The sequence below is a fragment of the Lissotriton helveticus genome, chromosome 5_1, assembly GCF_964261635.1.
Source record: "Lissotriton helveticus chromosome 5_1, aLisHel1.1, whole genome shotgun sequence".
NCBI classification, from domain to species: Eukaryota; Metazoa; Chordata; class Amphibia; order Caudata; family Salamandridae; genus Lissotriton; species Lissotriton helveticus.
In genome coordinates, this window is record NC_136065.1 from 1,468,565,433 (window position 1) to 1,468,580,387 (window position 14,955).

Consider the following 14,955-nt stretch of genomic DNA (forward strand, 5'->3'; position numbering starts at 1 on the left):
CATGTGTCATGTGTTTAATACTGTTGTGCATGGCACCAATCTCTTTGTCAATGTGACCAAGTTTTCCCTTCATTACTCTAATATCTTTGCCTTGTAGGCGCTGCACTTTAAGAATTTTATCCTCAACAACACTGCCGGTGCTGATGTCCCCTACAGCTCTTCCTCTTTGTGACACATGTGACCGGCGCCTATAAAACTGTTGAAGTCTATTACGCCTGCTCTGCATTGGGTTAGAGGTTGCTGGTGTTTCAACAGTCTGCAGTACTGGGACATTAACATTTTGAGTTTCATCGCTATCAGACTGCTGCAGTTGGCGCACTCTGTGTCTTTGCCTTCTTCCCAAAATTAAGGATGATGAAGTTGCAGCATTTGCCTCATCTGTGTCTTGTCCATCTTGAATATTAAACTCTGTCAATGCATTCTCATTATGTTCTTGTTGTGTATCTATGATTGAAATAGTGCAAACAGTGTGTTACTTTCAAATTTGCACTATTTGGTATTTTTAACAAAAATGAGTTTCAAATAAAAATCACTTGTTGCATGGCTACTTTGGTCTCCTAAAATACTATCATTCATTTTCTTAAAGTTTAATTTTCTTTGGCATATAGAAATTTCAAAAAAAGACTACAACTCCCATGATGCACTGCTTTGTGACTTAAAATGGTTAATTTACAGATATTGAAAATGTAAAAGAACTACTACAAGAGAGAATTGCATATTAAGCAGCAACAAGTTCATTTTTAGGCCTCTTTCTATGACTTCAAACATTTTACAAAACATTTTCAAGAAATCTTATCTTCTGAAGGTACAACCATCTCAGAGGTATCGATGTCAATTACTCCAACAACAGCTTCAGTTAAAAGTGTACCTTCGACCATGTCTTCATGGGGGGTATTGGGCCTATCCCTGGGGGTTCCTCCACCAGTCCTTTTGGCAGCCGCCATCCTGGTTGCTATTCTTTCCTTGGCACGACTGCGCAGGTCATACCAGCTTTTCTGTAACTTGTTTATATCACGATGTGCAACACCCACAGCATTCACCTTTGCCTGGATAGCAAGCCAGAGATTCCTTTTCACAGCTTCAGGCACCTTCAAAGATTGTTTACCAAAAAGTTGTTCCTGCCTCACAGTGACCTCCTCAATAAGTATTTCCAGCTCCTGGTCACTGAATTATATTTTTCTTTTCCTGGCTTGGATTTCTGCTTCAGCATTTTCATTAGCCATTTCTCCACAAAATACAGACACACACACTGCTGCAGTTCCTCCAGGCTGAGCTCCAAATTCCAACTGCCAAACCTCCACTACAAACCTGGGAGCAGCTGTGTGCAATTATTCTCCTGCCTTCCTGGTTGTAATCTCATAGTGATTCAGCATGTGTGCATTTTCGTAATTTGCGAATTCGCAAAAAGCGAATTCGCAAATAAGAATTTGCATAAATCATGCGATTCGGTAAAAATTGCGATTTTTACCGAATCACTAAAAAACTTATGAAATAAAACATGCATTCCAGATTGCGATTCCTTATTTGCGATTCCTTAAAAATCGCAAATAAGGAATCGCAATTTGAAACGTTGATGCATGTGCCCATATATGCTTATGGTGCCCTCTGTTACACTCCTGATCTGTCAGTAGAGCAATCTTTAACCTTGAAGTTAGGGTGACAGATTTCAGAGTGCAAGTCCTTCTGAAACAAACAGATGTTAAAGCAGAATATATAATATTTAGTAGTATATATATGCATATCATGGGAAAACAGATTATATAGAAGGTTTGCCAAATACTGGACTGGAATTACAAGCAACAGAGAGTTTTCAGATATGATTCATCGAGAATGTAGCTACAAGCACTGGATATTTGAATTACACTATTAGCAGATATATACTAGTTTATTGAGGACAGGGTATGAATAAATGGCCTGAAGTGAATAACCTGATGACTCTATGTTTTAAAAATTGTGTATTCGCATTTGTGCTCTTGGCAAATAACAAAACAAGGGTATAGAAAGTGAGTTAATGCAAAATATGCATAACTCCAGGACAGGCACATATGCATGATATCCAAAACTTCTGGAAGGAAGAGGCAGCCTTCAGTTTGGGGAAAAACCAAAACCCATAACAACATGGTCAATGAGGATTTGCATTTGAGATGAAGAAACACTCAATACAATTCAATAGAGACTTTATTCGGTTATATTTCACACCATAAAAGTACACATATATGCAATATCATTAAAAACATTATTCATACTATTACAATAATTCATAGTCACACACAAAAAAAAACATATTACACGTAGCCCATTGCCAATTAATTGATCCAGATACATGGTAAAGTGCAGAAGGTAAGTACAACATCATTGATCTAAGCAATTCCTTAATTTGACGGTTAATTTTAGAAATTCTTTAACCTGTGAAACACTATCGCTGTGCAAAAGCTGCAGATAAAAAAAGGCAGGTTTAATTTGGTTAAAATTATGTTTCCTTAAAAGTGCAACAAGATAACGTTTGCAGGGGTATTCATAAAACCTACATAAAAACATAAAATGCAGCATATCCTGAGGAGACTTCTCGTCGCAGCCACAGGGGGCTGTAACCTTATTAAAAATGTCTGACTTCGGTGGAATTAAAAGATGATGGAAGATGTCAAATCTAAACCTAGTCAACAGGAATTTCTCATGAGAGGTGAAATTACTCATTAAATAAGGCTCCATGCCTTCACAGGTTTTTAACATCACATATTTCCTAATCCTTGGTTTCATAAGCTCCTCACTTTCCCTTTGAGCCAGCTTATCCTTATAGAAGGCTTGTTTGATTGCTGTTATATCCCCCTTTACAATTCTGCTAGGATTTTCAAACAAATTCAGGCGCCCTAGCCTTGAAAAACAATTTTTCAGATATTTTAACCAGGTGACACACATATATTTATCCTGAGATACACGATCTCCTACAATCAGATGGGTAAGAGGTATGTCCTGATTTATCCACAGTTTCACCCAACAAGTCAGAGGCCTTATGGAAAAAGTATCATTTAGATACTGGATTCCCAGTTCTTCATGTACTGCCAGGTTGGGTGTACTGGTGGGGACACAAAGTAGACGTTTTAGGAAATTGTTTTCAGCAACCTGCAACTGTTCTCCAGCCAGATATCCCCAACTTTCGCTACCATATGCAGCTGTAACAACAGATTTGGCATTGTAAAGCTTAATCATTGCATTAGTTGGCTTCTTACCAAGTTTTGACGCAAAGTTAAAAACAGAAGCATTGGCCCTTGTCAGTTCACCTTTCTTTTTGGCCAGGTGTGGACCCCAGTTAAGCTTGGTATCAAACAAGACACCAAGGTATGAAAATGTTTCTGTGACTGGTATTGGGACATCATCCAATTTAAAAATAAAATTCTTTTTGGGTTTATGGCCAACATGCATTATGTATGATTTGGAGTTGTTGACCAAAAGATTTCGGTCAGACATAAAAGTGTTAAAAGCATTTAAAAGCACCTGGAGTGCCTTCTCCGTTCTTGAGATTAAAACCGCATCATCTGCGTATAAAAGAACTGGAATACCCCGCCTGTCAACTCTAGGGCAGTCTGCCTGTACATTCTGTAGATAATCATCTAAATCGTTAATGTACAAATTAAAAAGGAAGGGGGCAAGAATGCAACCCTGACGCACTCCCTTCTTTATGTCAAAATTTCCCGTGATGTCCCCATTTACAGAACATCTGACATTAGCACTAGTGTTACTGTGCATATCCACCAGAAAGTCAACTATCCCTGAATCCACACCTTTCTCCCTCATGGACCTCCACAGCCCCCCCTGTTAACACAGTCGAAGGCTGAGGAAAGGTCCATGAAGGCAAGATGGACAGTTCCCCTCTGCACAATGGTATATTTGCTCAAAACAAGGAAGAGGTTAAGGCACTGGGTTATGGTGGAGCGCCCCCCACAGAAACCATACTGGGAGATCGACATGATGTTATTTTCCGTCGCCCAGCATGTTATTCTCTGTAGTAGAATTCTCCCCATAATTTTGACCATGGAGTCAATTAATGAAATTGTCCGGTAGCAGTGAGGACTGCCCTTATCTCCTTTTTTAAAGACAGGAACAATCGTTGATAGTCCCCAGGAGATAGGACAGCCCACTTTGGCAGCTGCATTAAATACTGCAGCCAGGATGGGTGCCCAGAAGTGTGGATCAGACTTATATAAGTCTGGGGGGATCCCTTCAGGCCCTGGGGCTTTTCTAGCAGTAAGTCCTTCAATGGCCACCATGACTTCACCATTAGTAAACCTAATAGTACCTTCCCTAGCATCAAGCAATTTATCAGTTGTAACAGGTCACCCAGAGGAGTATAATTGTTTGAAGTGCAGTTCCCACTCTTCCTTAGTAATACAGCAATCCAGACCATTACCTGGGTTTTCTGCCAGGAATGGTTTTTTAATTATTGTCCAAAATCTGGTGCTGGATTTTAAGGTAGAAACACTCCATACATGCAACTGTTATCTTTGGGAAAATGCTCAGCCTCCCACTACCCTACATTCACCAGATGCCCAGGTGAAAACTCAAAGTATCTCACCAGTAAGAGAATGTTAGTAAATGACCAGGGCCATGGGGCAAGTAAGGGTTACTGGGCCCAACCGTGGAGATTAAGGCCCTTTTTACTATTGATGTCCTGGGGCTTGACTTCCTATGGATACTGACCAACTGGTCCAAGTACTCCGTCTGCACTTGAGTCTCTGTGCTGTGGACAAATAGTCAAAGTATGCCTAGGGGAGGAAGTGTAGATACAGATAAGTGAATTAAAAAATTCAGAGAGGGAACAGATCACTTGTCCTGGGTCACCAGGGTTTTTGTTCTTTCGTTTCACGGTACTGATAAAAAACCCTCAATCCCGTGCCAAGGCTCCGGTGGCTGTATATCTTGATTCTCCGCCCTTAAAGGTACGTGGCAGTATCATCAAAGGGTTAATGCTTCCTCCACCCGGAGGTAAACCACTGGTAGAACCAGTAGTGATCAGTGATCAAAACATGGTTGTGAATTGATAGACGAGAATTTTTTTTAAAAAAGCTTGAGTATCCAGAAGAAGGTTTTTATTGGGTCTGGATTCAGGCTGATTAAAATTAAGGTGTGCTTTGGAAGAGGAGTTAGGGGTCTTCCGCACGGTTATTAGTCCATTAAAAAGGTCGACATGTTTCAGCCTTTGGATGTCTAGGAGGTGTCAGTTAGGCTTTCACCAGTACCAAAAAATAGTGAAAAATGACCTTAATATGCAGGTATGCTAAGTCTAAGTATATTATCCTGACTGTGGTGAGGTCTGTGGTTACCTGTAAAAAAAGGGGGGTGAGGGGTATTTTGGAGGAAGACAAAACGTACAAACAAATACAAAATGTGTCAGAATGCTGTACATTTAAGAAGATGCTGAACTTCTGCCAATTTGGAGAGCTCTATGTGAAGAAGGAAGAAACTAAAAAATGGCAATTCTCTACATGACATGACAAATTTCCGCTAATTTTAAATGGCAAATGTTCTCTCATTATTCGTATTATGATCCTCATTCTTTGATTCCGGTGCATTATATATAAGGTGCTGTGCTGGTTCTAGCTAATGCACATTCTCTACTTATTTATACACTCGGTACCCTGTTCTAGTAATTTTCATTGGATGCGTGGGGCTTGGTGCAGCTGCAACGAGAACATTTAAACACCAAACAGTATTTTATATGGAGGTACTTTTAGGGGTAGGAGTTGATGTTTACAAAGGACCCCAGGTGACGGACCATACATGTTGCTATTGCCCCACTGGGCCCGAGATATTTTAACAGCTAAGGTTAGTGTCTGCCGCTACTTGTTTGTGTCTAGAGTGTCGAGTTATGGCCACTCGACCCGTAGCTCTCAATCTGTGGGTTATTAGAAAATGCGGCTGTGAGAGATGCTCGTATTCATGTAATAGTAAGAAGTCTATAGCCATGTGGTAACAGTTCGGGTTAAAAGTTCGTAAAGAGGTTAACCCTCAACCAGAGCTTAACAGTTTGCATAGTGGTAACCCCCTGCTTTCCCTCCATGGCGTACCTCTATGTCAGTATTTTCTGACCTCATCGGGTGATCCCAGAGGGGAATGCCTGCTGAAAAGTAACGACAGTAAGATTTTAGAAGTCACAGTCGTTTGATACGTTATGGTTCTGGTGTGAAGAATCCATTCAGGAAGGTCGCATCTACCTCGTGTGCAGGGTGCGCACTACTTGTGCTGTCTCTGCCTCTTGGTCCCCAGTGGGGATTGGCGATCCATTTCCTGTTTTATTAATGCAAGTGAACAGGAGACGGTAGACATAGAAAAAAGACTCTTCGCTTTCGTAGCAGTAATGCAGGTTATCGCTATAGAATACCCGATTCGGGATTGTGAGTTTCTGAAAAAAGTTTGTAGAGTCCAGTAATCATTTAAAACTTGTTGAAAGATTACTTGTTAGGAATAAATACATAAAAATAATGATAATAAGGACAAAAAGTCACTGGAACAGGATGGTTTGTCCTACAAATGTTTGCTCTGTGAACAAGATTTGATGCTGAAAGGCAGATGTTCACTACAGTATATAAGCATCACTGTATGTAGGGAGATGTTACTTTGGGGCATATGTAGGTAATTTCCATTTTACGATTCCCAAAAAGCGATTGTTATGGAATACCGATTTGAGAATAGCAAAATGGAATATAACATAACATAACACAGGTAAAAATTCGCAATTGTTTTGCGAATCTTTAACATTCCTTATTTGCGATCAGCAAATTGCAAATCGCAATTAAGGAATAAGTGTCCCATTCATTCCTATGGGTCAAAAGGCCCATAGGAATGTATGGGGTTACATTCTCATATTGCGATTTTCTGTGTGAAAATCGCAATTTGAGAATCGCAATTCCAGGGGTGCCAGGGTGTCCAAAGGACACCTGTTGCACCCCTGGAATGTGCCTGTATGTACATGTGGCGTACATACATGCCCTAGGGCATGTCTGTGCGCCATAAGCCACTTTGAATTTTTTTAAAAAATGTGTTTTTGAAGGAAATCGCAAAATACCATCTACTTGAAGTAGGTGGTATTTTGCGATTCCTCATACAAAAATCCAAATTTTTAAAGCACCCCTACATTGCATTCAAAGAATCGCACAATTGCGATTCCCTAAATGCTATAAGCAAAATAAGGAATCGCAATTTTTGCGATTCCCTATTTTGCTAAGTGGCGCCTACATATCAAAACGCCGTTTTCGATTCGCAAACGCCGAAATTCGGTGAATTTTGGCGTTTGCCAATCGCAAACGGCTACCTACATATGCCCCTTTATTGTTCATAGCGGATTTCAAGTATAGGGCATTCTATACTAATTCAGTGGAGGATTCATGGGTTGACTCATCGGTCTTGCTATTGTAGGAATGTCCACCAGATTCTAACAGTACTTCTATGGAAAATTCAATTGTTGCCTTTGATGTTCAAACAGGCAATCTTAATTCAATTTACATGATTCAAGGTATCCTCAGTTATTCAGACTTAAGCAGGGTATATTGTCGTTGAGTCCACCTTCATTGGTTCGTAGGCGATGCACCCATCTTTGTTCTTTCTCAAAAAGAACTCTTTCTGCATTGTGTATTTTTGTGGCTAAGGTTTCCAGAACTACCCATTTCAGGTCATTTATCGTGTGTTTGGCCTCTATGAAGTGACTACTCATTTTTGTTGTCATTCTTTGGCATTTCACATTGCTCCTGTGTTCACCTATCCGTTGTTTTACCTTCTGCCAGGTCATCCCAATATAGCGTAAACTGCATGGACAGGTGATCATGTAGATCACGTGGGTGGTGTTGCAGTTCGTATGGTACCTAATTGTCTACTTGAGATCTGGTAGAAGTTGGAGACTTTTTGTTATGCTGGTTAGATTGCATAGTGAGCATGAGCCACAGGGATAGTGGCCCACCACTGGAGGATTGTCCCAAAGTAGCGGTCTGGATTCAACTTGTTTTTGTGGTGGTGGTCGAGTATGAACCAAGATGTCTCTAAGGTTTCTAGTCCTCTTGTTCGCGAATCTCGGTTTCGGTCAGGTTAAATCACCTGATGTAATGATTCGCCAGTTTTTGTTGACAATTTTCTTGATTTTGTTGGAGTCCACATTGCAAGTCGTAACACAGGTTGTCAAGTCCTTTTCTGTTACTCTCGGGATGGTGTCCAACAAGCTCTCTCTTGGTTGGTTTGTAGCTCTTTTTTTACATTTTTGGATGGTCTTGTCTGGATATTCTGGCAGTCTCAGTTTGGTGCACAGATCCTCCGCTTGCATCTTGTAGTTCTGGGTTCCACTACAATTGCGTCGTAGGCGCAAAAATTTACTATAGGGGAGATTTTCCCTCAAGGGACGGGATGAAAACTTTTGTATGAAAGTAAGCTGTCCTTCGCTGTCGGCTTGAAAAAAGTCTTGGTTTGAAGGGTTCCATTTTCCACAAAGATGGTAATGTCTAAAAAATCTAGACTTCTATTGCCGGCTGTGTTGGTGAATTTAAGCCACTCGTCTCTGGTGTTAAACCAGCTGTGGAATTCCTCTAAGCTTTCCCTGTTGTCTTCCCAGATTAGGATAACATCATCTATGTAGTGTTTCCAGAATAATATCTTCTGTAGGTAAGGGTTCACATTATTTTGTATGTGTGCTGCCTCGAAATCACTCATATAGAGCCCTGCCACACTGGGGGCAAATGTGCTGCCCATGGAAGTCCCATGGCATTGTTGGTATAGCACATTGTTATGTTCAAAATAGTTCTCTGTGAGGGCAAGCCTACAGCATTCCAACACAAAGTGCCTTGGGGTCTTGTGTTCCCACTGAGTGTTGAAGAGTAGTTTCTCTAAAGTGTAGAGAGTCTTCTGTTGAGGAAGACTCGTATAGAGGCTCTCAAAGTCGAGTCCTACGAGTAGCATGTTCTCCTTTGAAAATGTTTTGTCAGCCAAGAGATTCAATAAATCTCTTGTGTCCTTTAGGTAAGTTGGAATATTCTGGACCAATGGTTTCAAGTATTGGTCAGCAAATTGGGACAGTGATTCGAGCACAGACCCTATCCCACTGACAATAGGTCTGCCTGGTGGTGGTATTCGATTTTTGTGTGTTTTTGGGAGCGAGTAAAAATATGGGATTCTTGGTGATGTTGTTTGTAGAAATACTCCCTCATTCTTGGAAACCCAGTTTTCCACTTCCGCTTCTTCAACCATCAGTCCAATAGTCCGTTGTAGACATTTGGTTGGGTCAATTGTGATACTTTTGTAGAATTTCTGATCTGACAGTAGTGTTAAACACTGTAGATCATATCCCTCTTTAGTCAGTAGCACAATTCCTCTGCCTTTGTCTGCGGGTTTGATCACAATGTTGGCATCTTCACGTAGTTCTTTAAGTGCTTGTTGTTCTGCATTTGAAAGGTTTTTGAATGGTTGGATAGTCTGGTTTTTCAGATCATCAATTTCTTTCATTACTGTCTGTTCGAAGGTCAGTATCTCGATAGGAATTTGATGGTTCATCGGGCAGAATTTAGATTTTCGGCGTAATGTAGTGTCTCCATCAGTCATGTAGTATTCTTGATCTTTAAAGAAGGCTTTGAGTTTCAATTTTCGGCAAAATTCAGCCTTCTCACATTGTATTTTGAAGGTGTCTAATGGGGGTGTGGGAACGAAGCCCAACCCTTTATTCAGGATCTTGGTTTGTTCCATTGTTATTGTTTGATCTGTTAGGTTGACGATGAAGCTGTGGCACTCGTTCCTGGTTTGGTTCCCGTCATGCTTCTTGTGTGAACTTGTCTTTTTGATCCGTCCATGTCACTCCTTTTCGCCTGGTTCACTGGTTCGGATGGCCTCTCCTTAAAAAAGGGGGCCTATGTGTATAATCCTGTCCCATCTGCGGTGGCATTGGAGGTCCCATTGGTGGAGGGCCATGAAAAGAAGGGTTCATCCAACCAGGGAAAGTGGGATTAAACAGTTGAAATGGTATGCCTTTTTTGTTGGTTCCCTTTGTAATGGTTGTGCCACAAGTTTGGTCTTCTTCGGTTCAATCGGCGGTATTGGCCTCTATTTCTTCTCGGGCTGTGTGAATCATCACCACTCCAGTCTGAACCGCCTGTGGAGTTTCCAGCGCTCGAATTGTTATCTGATCCATTGTCTGGCGCTTTGTAATCATCATGACTGTATGGATGCATACGTTCCATTGAAAATTTTTCGAGGTCTTTGCCAAATTTCTGTATTTTGGTTTATGTTAGATACTCCTTTGTCTCATTCATTTCTCGGTTTATCTCTTCGAGTTTCTTTTTATAGACAGTAATATGTACCATACTTTTCAATTTATCTTAGCCTTTTTGGATTTTAACTGTAAGTTCTTCTGTTAATCTTGTAGCTGTCTTGATGATCAGGACTAGATAGTCCCTCATGCATTTCCACAAAATGGCCAACCAGTCTTTTCTGAAATGGACATCATGGAGAAAGATGCGGGGGGCATTGCTCACCCAAAGACAGTAATATGTACCATACTTTTCAATTTGTCTTAGCTTATTTGGATTTTAACTGTAAGTTCTTCTGTTAATCTTGTAGCTGTCTTGATGATCAGGACTAGATAGTCCCTCATGCATTTCCACAAAATGGCCAACCAGTCTTTTCTGAAATGGACATCATGGAGAAAGATGCGGGGGCATTGCTCACCCATAGACCTTTGGGTGCTGTGTTGGCACATAAGTATTCTGTCATTATGATGCCATGGACAGCAGTTCTTACTTGTTCACGTTTGGTTTCTGTAAGTTCATCCCAATCGGAGTTTTGAGCCAAAGTTTGAGTAAGTTCCTTGTCTTGAAGTAATATGGCAAAGAGAGAATTGCATTAATTTCTTCCGTTGTGTAGCTAAGTCCTACATTTTCAGCCATTGCACACTTCCTATTTGGGGTGCCTTTTCTTTAGAAAAAATGAAATCACAATCTGAGATACGTACTCCCACAGCTGTGCGCTGCTAATACTTTGTAGAATCAGAAAGGGGGAGAAGGCAGTGGTCGTGATCCATTCATCTTCCTTAATACATAATTCAAAAAATCAGAGGGGGAACGGATCACTTGTCCTGGGTCACCAGGGTTTTTGTTCTTTCGTTTCACGGTACCGATAAAAAACCCTCAATCACGTGCCAAGGCTCGGGTGGCGGTATATCTTGATTCTCCGCCCTTAAAGGTACGTGGCAGCATCATCATAGGGTTAGTGGTTATGCTTCCTCCACCTGGAGGTAAACTACTGGTAGAACCAGTAGTGATCAGTGATCAAAAAATGGCTGTGAATTGATAGACAAGAACATTTTTTTAAAAAGCTTGAGTATCCAGAAGAAGGTTTTTATTGGGTCTGGATTCAGGGTGATTAAAATTAAGGTGTGTTTTGGAAGAGGAGTTAGGGGTCTTCTGCACGGTTATTAGTCCATTAAAATGGTCGACATGTTTCAGCCTTTGGATTCCCAGGAAGGGTCAGTTAGGCTTTCATCAGGACCAAAAAAATAGTGAAAAATTACCTTAATATGCAGGTATGTTAAGTCTAGGTATATTATCCTGACTGAGGTGAGGTATGTGGTCACCTGTAAAAAAAAAGGGGGTCGGGGGTATTTGGGAAGAAGACAAAATGTACAAACAAATACAAAATGTGTCAGAATGATGTTAATTTAACAAGATGCTGTACTTCTGCCAATTTGGCAAGCTCTATGTCAAGAAGGAAGAAACTAAAAAATGGCAATTCTCTACATGACATGACAAATTTCCGCTCCTTTTAAATGGCAAATGTTCTCTCATTATTCGTATTATGATCCTCATTCTTTGATTCCGGTGCATTATATATAAGGTGCTTTGCTAGTTCTAGCTAATGCACATTCTCTACTTATTTATACACTCGGTACCCTGTTCTAGTAATTTTCATTGGATGCGCTAAAATACCAAACTGTATTTTATATGGAGGTACTTTTAGGGGTGGGAGTCAACGATACAGATAAGTGAACAGATATCATAATTTAAAGTGCACACAGTACAAACAATAAATCAATGTCCAGTTAAATACTTACTTTTATAAGAAAAATAAGTATTTTAAATCCAACTCTACACTTTTAAAGGAATCACAACATACATAATCAACAGCACAATCCCCTTGAAGTCATGCTCTAATAGTTGTACGGAAAATCCCTGTCCTATTCTTTTCCTTATGACATAGTTGTGGGTATTTCCCATTCACTGGTGGCCACATCCATTTAATGCTTAGTAGTAATACGTACCCAAGAGTTCCCTTCTGACTCTTTAGGAATTAGTCAAACTTATCAGCCTTAGGATGGTATTTCCCCCAACGTTTTGCCTCCTCCTCCTCCATGTTTTCTGACTTTGCCTTTCCAGGTCTTAGGTCTCTGAGTACTTTACCAGTGCTAAAGTGCAAATGTTCTCTCCTGTAAACATTGTAATATTGGCTCATATCGAATTGGCACATTTAACTTACGTATAATTCCCTTGCAAACTGCACTGTCCAGGGCCAGTAAATTAAATGCTAGTAGCTGGCCTGCAGAACAAATTGTGCCACCCACCTAAGTAGTCCTCTAAAAAGAGCTGTGGCCTGCTATTGTAGAACCTGTGTGAGCAGTTTTAAACTACCATTTCATTGTGGCAAAATAAATCTTTTACAAAGCCTAAACCTTCTGTTTTAATACATTTAATGAACCCCAAGGGTAGACTTTGGACAGCACAGAGGCCATGGTAAGTGGTTGTTTGCTACGCCAAGATCTATATCTCTAATAGGATAATATTGGGATTACCATAATATGTTTTAAAAATGCAATTTGCATATAGGAAGACATAGCTGATTCAAGTTTAGTTTCTCTGGAGTCCTAATTTGAAATCCTAATTCATGGCAAAGTTACATTTTAAATTACAATTTTGAAAGTGCCACTTTAAAAAAAAAATTATTTTCTTGCCTTAGCCATTCCGGTGCCTCCAGTCTATCTCTGGTCACATGACTGGTTGTAGTTGGCAGTTGTGCTTTGTGTATTCCTCTAGAACGTCACACACAATGGGAGCTTAGGTATGACTGAGTGAGCCATCACTAACAGGATGAATGGAAGAGCTTGGCACAGCTGCATCACTTACACCCGAATAGATGTTGTCCTGTCTTCACACAAAGTGCTATGTCAAAAACACAAGAGGGAGGTAGAGCGAATGTTTGGATTCTTGCTCCACAAAGATACTTAAGTAAACACAGAGAATCCAACAGGGAAGAAAGTAGGGGAAAAGAGTGATCGACAAATGTTGAAGCACTCATTGTTTTATAAAATACCCCTCACACACCAAAAGGCCCCTTGGTGTCATGCTTCATCATCGGAGTCTTCGCACCCCTCTATCGGGATGCGGCGTGCTACGACCTACGACTACGCGGGAGCACTAATAGTAATGACTAAGTGTGGTGTGAGGTGTTTTGGGGTATTTTAGTTATGTGTGAGTGGTGGGATGTGGTGAAAAAAGTTAAAAAGTACCTGGCGCATGAGTATGAAAGAAAAATTTCATAAAGGTGGGGAGGTCGTGCCCCCGTCCTGAAGAAGGAGCTTGACTCCGAAACATGTCGACAACGCACACCAGAGGTCCTGTTCTTTAATATAACAGATCCGACCTCGACCGCACTTCTTTTAACAGTACCAGCCAGAGTTCAGAATAAAAAAAAATTTCTTTCATACTCATGCGCCAGGTACTTTTTAACTTTTTTCACCACATCCCACCACTCACACATAACTAAAATACCCCAAAACACCTCACACCACACTTAGTCATTACTATTAGTGCTCCCACGTAGTCGTAGGTCGTAGCACGCTGCATCCCGATAGAGGGGTGCGAAGACCCCGATGATGAAGCATGACACCAAGGGGCCTTTTGGTGTGTGAGGGGTATTTTATAAAACACTGAGTGCTTCAACATTTGTCGATCACTCTTTTCCCCTACTTTTTTCACACAAAGTGCTTCATCCCCCTATAGTTAGTCTTAAGTCAGGACAGGAAAGGGAGGGCACTCGTGCACTTCAAAGTCATGCCTCTAGAAGCATCTCCCTACTTCAAAGGAAGAACAGTGTACAAGTAGGACCTCAGACATCAGCACTTCAGTACACTTCTGCATCTGTGAAAACTTGGCCAAGAAGAAGGACTACTTTGCTGCTCAAAGACTGCCACACTGCTGAACTGCATTCTGTTTGACTCCTGCTTTGCTGTGCTAATCTGCTGCCTGCTGCCCTCTTGCCTGGTGAGAGGACTGGACCTGCATCTCTTGATCCAGTAATTCAGAGTGACTCCAAGGTCTAGTTGGCAGGCCTCCTGATCTGAATCCTCAAGGACAGAACAGTTGAACGAAAACAAAAACAACCCAAATGTCCATGTGAACATAGATATCAAGTAACCTTGTTCAGTAAACAATGGTTTCCAATTATACAAAATGAACACTCTCCCAATCGGAGATGCAATGGCAACTATTATCAGTACATCACATCTCCGATTGGGAGAACGTTTTCATATTTTATAGCTCACATTTTTTACGAATGTGAAAGATTGTAATAATGATTTTTTTCAAAGAAAAAAAAATTGGTTTGGCTGAATCGAAGTACACAACAAGATGCTGGATTATCTCTTGTAATTAATATTTATATTAATTAAATCCAGACAAAAAGTTGCTGTCAAAAAAGTTTAACTATAATTTTGGTATAGATTAAGTCCACACAGAAAATTCAGTGTCACTACAATCTTTGCTTCAAATGAGTTCCATGTGACCACTTGTTCAAGGTTTCAAGGACATAACCAACCATCTTACTCCTACACCTGGACTCTGCCATCTATGAGTCTCCACTACCAGCTTGGACCCCTGGAAGAGGATTCAAGCTGCTTTTTACCAGATCCAACACATCTTCACTACTGACTGATGCATCCCC